The sequence below is a fragment of the Aegilops tauschii genome, chromosome 4, assembly GCF_002575655.3.
Source record: "Aegilops tauschii subsp. strangulata cultivar AL8/78 chromosome 4, Aet v6.0, whole genome shotgun sequence".
Lineage (NCBI taxonomy): Eukaryota > Viridiplantae > Streptophyta > Magnoliopsida > Poales > Poaceae > Aegilops > Aegilops tauschii.
Genome location: NC_053038.3, coordinates 293,570,249 through 293,578,431, shown reverse-complemented (window position 1 = coordinate 293,578,431; position 8,183 = coordinate 293,570,249).

Genomic DNA, 8,183 nt, shown 5'->3' with positions numbered 1-8,183 from the left:
TATACCCAAACCTACCCCAAATGGGACAAAATTTGTACCACGGCATGTTGATGCCGCTCCATGATAGCATGCCAAGTTTCATGAATTTCAGACGTGTTTTGGATATACTAGAATCTAAAAATCAGGCATCTCAATGTTTGGCCGGCAATCAACAGTGCCCTGGTGTTTGAAATTCATTCCCATTCCTTGCATGGGACCTAAGCATGCGCCCAAGGACACATATTTGATTTTTCAACCAATTTATATGAATTGGAGCATGTGCATGTAGTTCAAATTTTAATTATGCACATAAAAGCATTGAAAACACAGTTAATGCATAAAAATGTCCAAACGAACCCCGAAAAATCACAAAAATTCACACAACACTCCTGTTGTTCTATGTTGACATGAGAGAAAATTTGGAAGCAATAAGAGGCAATGGACATCGTCTCGTCCCGAAAGGTGGGACGTTCCCTACCGAAAACCGTCATGCTTGTTGTGAGAAGCTACGGTTTGTGAGAAGCATATACCCAAACCTGCCCCAAATGGGACAAAATTTGTACCACGGCATGTTGATGCCGCTGCATGATAGCATGCCAAGTTTTATGAATTTAAGACAAGTTTTGGATTTACTAGAATTTAAAACCAGGCATGTCAATGTTTTGCCGGCAATCAACGGTGCCCTGGTGTTCGAAATTCATTCCCATTTCTTGCATTGGACCTAAGCATGCACCCAAGGACACATATTTGATTTTTCAACCAATATATATGAAATGGAGAATGTGCATGTAGTTCAAATTTGAATTATGCACATAAATGCATTGAAAACTCAGTTAATGCATAAAAATGTCCAAACGAATCCCAAAAAATCACAAAAATTCACACAACACTCCTGTTGTTCTATCTTGACACGAGAAAAAATTGGAAAGCAATAAGAGGCAATGGATATCGTTTCGTCCCCAAAGGTGGGACGTTCCCTACCGAAAACCGTCATGCTTGTTGTGAGAAGCATATACCCAAACCTACCCCAAATGGGACAAAATTTGTACCACGGCATGTTGATGCCGCTCCATGATAGCATGCCAAGTTTCATGAATTTCAGACGAGTTTTGGATTTTCTAGAATCTAAAAACCAGGCATCTCAATGTTTGGCCAGCAATCAACGGTGCCCTGGTGTTTGAAATTCATTCCCATTTCTTGCATGGGACCTAAGCATGCGCCCAAGGACACATATTTTAGTTTTTTAACCAATTTATATGCACTGGAGCATGTGCATGTATTTCAAATTTGAATTATGCACATAAATGCATTGAAAACTCAGTTAATGCATAAAAATGTCCAAACGAACCCCAAAAAATCACAAAAAATCACACAACACTCCTGTTGTTCTATCTTGACAAGAGAAAAAATTGGAAAGCAATAAGAGGGAATGGATATCGTTTCGTCCCCAAAGGTGGGACGTTCCCTACCGAAAACCATCATGCTTGTTGTGAGAAGCTCTGGTTTGTGAGAAGCATATACCCAAACCTACCCCAAATGGGACAAAATTTGTACTACGGCATGTTGATGCCGCTCCATTATAGCATGCCAAGTTTCGTGAATTTCATACGTGTTTCGGATATACTCGAATCTAAAAATCAGGCATCTCAATGTTTGGCCGGCAATCAACAGTGCCCTGGTGTTTGAAATTCATTCCCATTTCTTGCATGGGACCTAAGGATGCGCCCAAGGATACAGATTTGATTGTGCAACCGATTTATATGCACTTGAGCATGTGCATGTAGTTCAAATTGTAATTATGCACATAAATGCATTGAAAACTTAGTTAATGCATAAAAATGTCTAAATGAACCCCAAAAAATCACAAAAATTCACACAACACTCCTGTTGTTCTATGTTGACATGAGAAAAAATTTGGAAGCAATAAGAGGCAATGGATATCGTTTCGCCCCCAAAGGTGGGACGTTCCCTACCGAAAACCGTCATGCTTGTTGTGAGAAGCTCCGGTTTGTGAGAAGCATATACCCAAACCTGCCCCAAATGGGACAAAATTTGTACCACGGCATGTTGATGCCGCTCCATGATATCATGCCAAGTTTTATTAATTTCAGACGAGTTTTGGATTTACTAGAATTTAAAAACCAGGCATCTCAATGTTTTGCCGGCAATCAACGGTGCCCTGGTGTTCGAAATTCATTCCCATTTCTTGCATGGGACCTAAGCATGCACCCAAGGACACATATTTGATTTTTCAACCAATTTATATGAAATGGAGAATGTGCATGTAGTTCAAATTTGAATTATGCACATAAATGCATTGAAAACTCAGTTAATGCATAAAAATGTCCAAACGAATCCCAAAAAATCACAAAAATTCACACAACACTCCTGTTGTTCTATCTTGACACGAGAAAAAATTGGAAAGCAATAAGAGGCAATGGATATCGTTTCGTCCCCAAAGGTGGGACGTTCCCTACCGAAAACCGTCATGCTTGTTGTGAGAAGCATATACCCAAACCTACCCCAAATGGGACAAAATTTGTACCACGGCATGTTGATGCCTCTCCATGATAGCATGCCAAGTTTCATGAATTTCAGACGAGTTTTGGATTTTCTAGAATCTAAAAACCAGGCATCTCAATGTTTGGCCAGCAATCAACGGTGCCCTGGTGTTTGAAATTCATTCCCATTTCTTGCATGGGACCTAAGCATGCGCCCAAGGACACATATTTTATTTTTTTAACCAATTTATATGCAGTGGAGCATGTGCATGTAGTTCAAATTTGAATTATGCACATAAATGCATTGAAAACTCAGTTAATGCATAAAAATGTCCAAACGAACCCCAAAAAATCAAAAAAAATCACACAACACTCCTGTTGTTCTATCTTGACAAGAGAAAAAATTGGAAAGCAATAAGAGGGAATGGATATCGTTTCGTCCCCAAAGGTGGGACGTTCCCTACCGAAAACCATCATGCTTGTTGTGAGAAGGTCTGGTTTGTGAGAAGCATATACCCAAACCTACCCCAAATGGGACAAAATTTGTACTACGGCATGTTGATGCCGCTCCATTATAGCATGCCAAGTTTCGTGAATTTCAGACGTGTTTCGGATATACTCGAATCTAAAAATCTGGCATCTCAATGTTTGGCCGGCAATCAACAGTGCCCTGGTGTTTGAAATTCATTCCCATTTCTTGCATGGGACCTAAGGATGCGCCCAAGGATACAGATTTGATTGTGCAACCGATTTATATGCACTTGAGCATGTGCATGTAGTTCAAATTGTAATTATGCACATAAATGCATTGAAAACTTAGTTAATGCATAAAAATGTCTAAATGAACCCCAAAAAATCACAAAAATTCACACAACACTCCTGTTGTTCTATGTTGACATGAGAAAAAATTTGGAAGCAATAAGAGGCAATGGATATCGTTTCGCCCCCAAAGGTGGGACGTTCCCTACCGAAAACCGTCATGCTTGTTGTGAGAAGCTCCGGTTTGTGAGAAGCATATACCCAAACCTGCCCCAAATGGGACAAAATTTGTACCACGACATGTTGATGCCGCTCCATGATATCATGCCAAGTTTTATTAATTTCAGACGAGTTTTGGATTTACTAGAATTTAAAAACCAGGCATCTCACTGTTTTGCCGGCAATCAACGGTGCCCTGGTGTTCGAAATTCATTCCCATTTCTTGCATGGGACCTAAGCATGCACCCAAGGACACATATTTGATTTTTCGACCAATTTATATGAAATGGAGAATGTGCATGTAGTTCAAATTTGAATTATGCACATAAATGCATTGAAAACTCAGTTAATGCATAAAAATGTCCAAACGAATCCCAGAAAATCACAAAAATTCACACAACACTCCTGTTGTTCTATCTTGACACGAGAAAAAATTGGAAAGCAATAAGAGGCAATGGATATCGTTTCGTCCCCAAAGGTGGGACGTTCCCTACCGAAAACCATCATGCTTGTTGTGAGAAGCTCCGGTTTGTGAGAAGCATATACCCAAACCTACCCCAAATGGGATAAAATTTGTACCACGGCATGTTGATGCCGCTCCATGATAGCATGCCAAGTTTCATGAATTTCAGACGTGTTTTGGATATACTAGAATCTAAAAATCAGGCATCTCAATGTTTGGCCGGCAATCAACAGTGCCCTGGTGTTTGAAATTCATTCCCATTTCTTGCATGGGACCTAAGCATGCGCCCAAGGATACATATTTGATTTTTCAACCAATTTATATGAATTGGAGCATGTGCATGTAGTTCAAATTTTAATTATGCACATAAAAGCATTGAAAACACAGTTAATGCATGAAAATGTCCAAACGAACCCCGAAAAATCACAAAAATTCACACAACACTCCTGTTGTTCTATGTTGACATGAGAGAAAATTTGGAAGCAATAAGAGGCAATGGATATCGTCTCGTCCCCAAAGGTGGGACGTTCCCTACCGAAAACCGTCATGCTTGTTGTGAGAAGCTCCGGTTTGTGAGAAGCATATACCCAAACCTGCCCCAAATGGGACAAAATTTGTACCACGGCATGTTGATGCCACTGCATGATAGCATGCCAAGTTTTATGAATTTCAGACGAGTTTTGGATTTACTAGAATTTAAAAACCAGGCATGTCAATGTTTTGCCGGCAATCAACGGTGCCCTGGTGTTCGAAATTCATTCCCATTTCTTGCATTGGACCTAAGCATGCACCCAAGGACACATATTTGATTTTTCAACCAATTTATATGAAATGGAGAATGTGCATGTAGTTCAAATTTGAATTATGCACATAAATGCATTGAAAACTCAGTTAATGCATAAAAATGTCCAAACGAATCCCAAATATTCACACAACACTCCTGTTGTTCTATCTTGACACGAGAAAAAATTGGAAAGCAATAAGAGGCAATGGATATCGTTTCGTCCCCAAAGGTGGGACGTTCCCTACCGAAAACCGTCATGCTTGTTGTGAGAAGCATATACCCAAACCTGCCCCAAATGGAACAAAATTTGTACCACGACATGTTGATGCCGCTCCATGATAGCATGCCAAGTTTCATGAATTTCAGACGAGTTTTGGATTTACTAGAATTTAAAAACCAGGCATCTCAATGTTTTGCCGGCAATCAACGGTGCCCTGGTGTTCGAAATTCATTCCCATTTCTCTCATGGAACCTAAGCATGCACCCAAGGACACATATTTGAATTTTCAACCAATTTATATGCACTGGAGCATGTGCATGTAGTTCAAATTTGAGTTATGCACATAAATGCATTGAAAACTCAGTTGATGCATAAAAATGTCCAAACGAACCCCAAAAAATCACAAAAAATCACACAACACTCCTGTTGTTCTATCTTGACACGAGAAAAAATTGGAAAGCAATAAGAGGCAATGGATATCGTTTCGTCCCCAAAGGTGGGACGTTCCCTACCAAAAACCATCATGCTTGTTGTGAGAAGCTCCGATTTCTGAGAAGCATATACCCAAACCTGCCCCAAATGGGACAAAATTTGTACCACGGCATGTTGATGCCGCTCCATGATATCATGCCAAGTTTTATTAATTTCAGACGAGTTTTGGATTTACTAGAATTTAAAAACCAGGCATCTCAATGTTTTGCCGGCAATCAACGGTGCCCTGGTGTTCGAAATTCATTCCCATTTCTTGCATGGGACCTATGCATGCACCCAAGGACACATATTTGATTTTTCAACCAATTTATATGAAATGGAGAATGTGCATGTAGTTCAATTTTGAATTATGCACATAAATGCATTGAAAACTCAGTTAATGCATAAAAATGTCCAAACGAATCCCAGAAAATCACAAAAATTCACACAACACTCCTGTTGTTCTATCTTGACACGAGAAAAAATTGGAAAGCAATAAGAGGCAATGGATATCGTTTCGTCCCCAAAGGTGGGACGTTCCCTACCGAAAACCATCATGCTTGTTGTGAGAAGCTCCGGTTTGTGAGAAGCATATACCCAAACCTGCCCCAAATGGAACAAAATTTGTACCACGGCATGTTGATGCCGCTCCATGATAGCATGACAAGTTTCATGAATTTCAGACGAGTTTTGGATTTACTAGAATTTAAAAACCAGGCATCTCAATGTTTTGCCGGCAATCAACGGTGCCCTGGTGTTCGAAATTCATTCCCATTTCTTGCATGGGACCTAAGCATGCACCCAAGGACACATATTTGATTTTTCAACCAATTTATATGCACTGGAGCATGTGCATGTAGTTCAAATTTGAATTAGGCACATAAATGCATTGAAAACTTAGTTAATGCATAAAAATGTCCAAACGAACCCCAAAAAATCACAAAAAATCACACAACACTCCTGTTGTTCTATCTTGACACGAGAAAAAATTGGAAAGCAATAAGAGGCAATGGATATCGTTTCGTCCCCAAAGGTGGGACGTTCCCTACCAAAAACCATCATGGTTGTTGTGAGAAGCTCTGGTTTGTGAGAAGCATATACCCAAACCTACCCCAAATGGGACAAAATTTGTACCACGGCATGTTGATGCCGCTCCATGATAGCATGCCAAGTTTCATGAATTTCAGACGTGTTTTGGATATACTAGAATCTAAAAATCAGGCAACTCAATGTTTGGCCGGCAATCAACAGTGCCCTGGTGTTTGAAATTCATTCCCATTTCTTGCATGGGACCTAAGCATGCGCCCAAGGACACATATTTGATTTTTCAACCAATTTATATGAATTGGAGCATGTGCATGTAGTTCAAATTTTAATTATGCACATAAAAGCATTGAAAACACAGTTAATGCATAAAAATGTCCAAACGAACCCCGAAAAATCACAAAAATTCACACAACACTCCTGTTGTTCTATGTTGACATGAGAGAAAATTTGGAAGCAATAAGAGGCAATGCATATCGTCTCGTCCCCAAAGGTGGGACGTTCCCTACCGAAAACCGTCATGCTTGTTGTGAGAAGCTCCGGTTTGTGAGAAGCATATACCCAAACCTGCCCCAAATGGGACAAAATTTGTACCACGGCATGTTGATGCTGCTGCATGATAGCATGCCAAGTTTTATGAATTTTAGACGAGTTTTGGATTTACTAGAATTTAAAAACCAGGCATGTCAATGTTTTGCCGGCAATCAACGGTGCCCTGGTGTTCGAAATTCATTCCCATTTCTTGCATTGGACCTAAGCATGCACCCAAGGACACATATTTGATTTTTCAACCTATTTATATGAAATGGAGAATGTGCATGTAGTTCAAATTTGAATTATGCACATAAATGCATTGAAAACTCAGTTAATGCATAAAAATCTCCAAACGAATCCCAAAAAATCACAAAAATTCACACAACACTCCTGTTGTTCTATCTTGACACGAGAAAAAATTGGAAAGCAATAAGAGGCAATGGATATCGTTTCGTCCCCAAAGGTGGGACGTTCCCTACCGAAAACCGTCATGCTTGTTGTGAGAAGCATATACCCAAACCTGCCCCAAATGGAACAAAATTTGTACCACGACATGTTGATGCCGCTCCATGATAGCATGCCAAGTTTCATGAATTTCAGACGAGTTTTGGATTTACTAGAATTTAAAAACGAGGCATCTCAATGTTTTGCCGGCAATCAACGGTGCCCTGGTGTTCGAAATTCGTTCCCATTTCTCTCATGGGACCTAAGCATGCACCCAAGGACACATATTTGATTTTTCAACCAATTTATATGCACTGGAGCATGTGCATGTAGTTCAAATTTGAATTATGCACATAAATGTATTGAAAACTCAGTTGATGCATAAAAATGTCCAAACGAACCCCAAAAAATCACAAAAAAATCACACAACACTCCTGTTGTTCTATCTTGACACGAGAAAAAATTGGAAAGCAATAAGAGGCAATGGATATCGTTTCGTCCCCAAAGGTGGGACGTTCCCTACCAAAAACCATCATGCTTGTTGTGAGAAGCTCTGGTTTGTGAAAAGCATATACCCAAACCTACCCCAAATGGGACAAAATTTGTACCACGGCATGTTGATGCCGCTCCATGATAGCATGCCAAGTTTCATGAATTTCAGACGTGTTTTGGATTTACTAGAATTTAAAAACCAGGCATCTCAATGTTTTGCCGGCAATCAACGGTGCCCTGGTGTTCGAAATTCATTCCCATTTCTTGCATGGG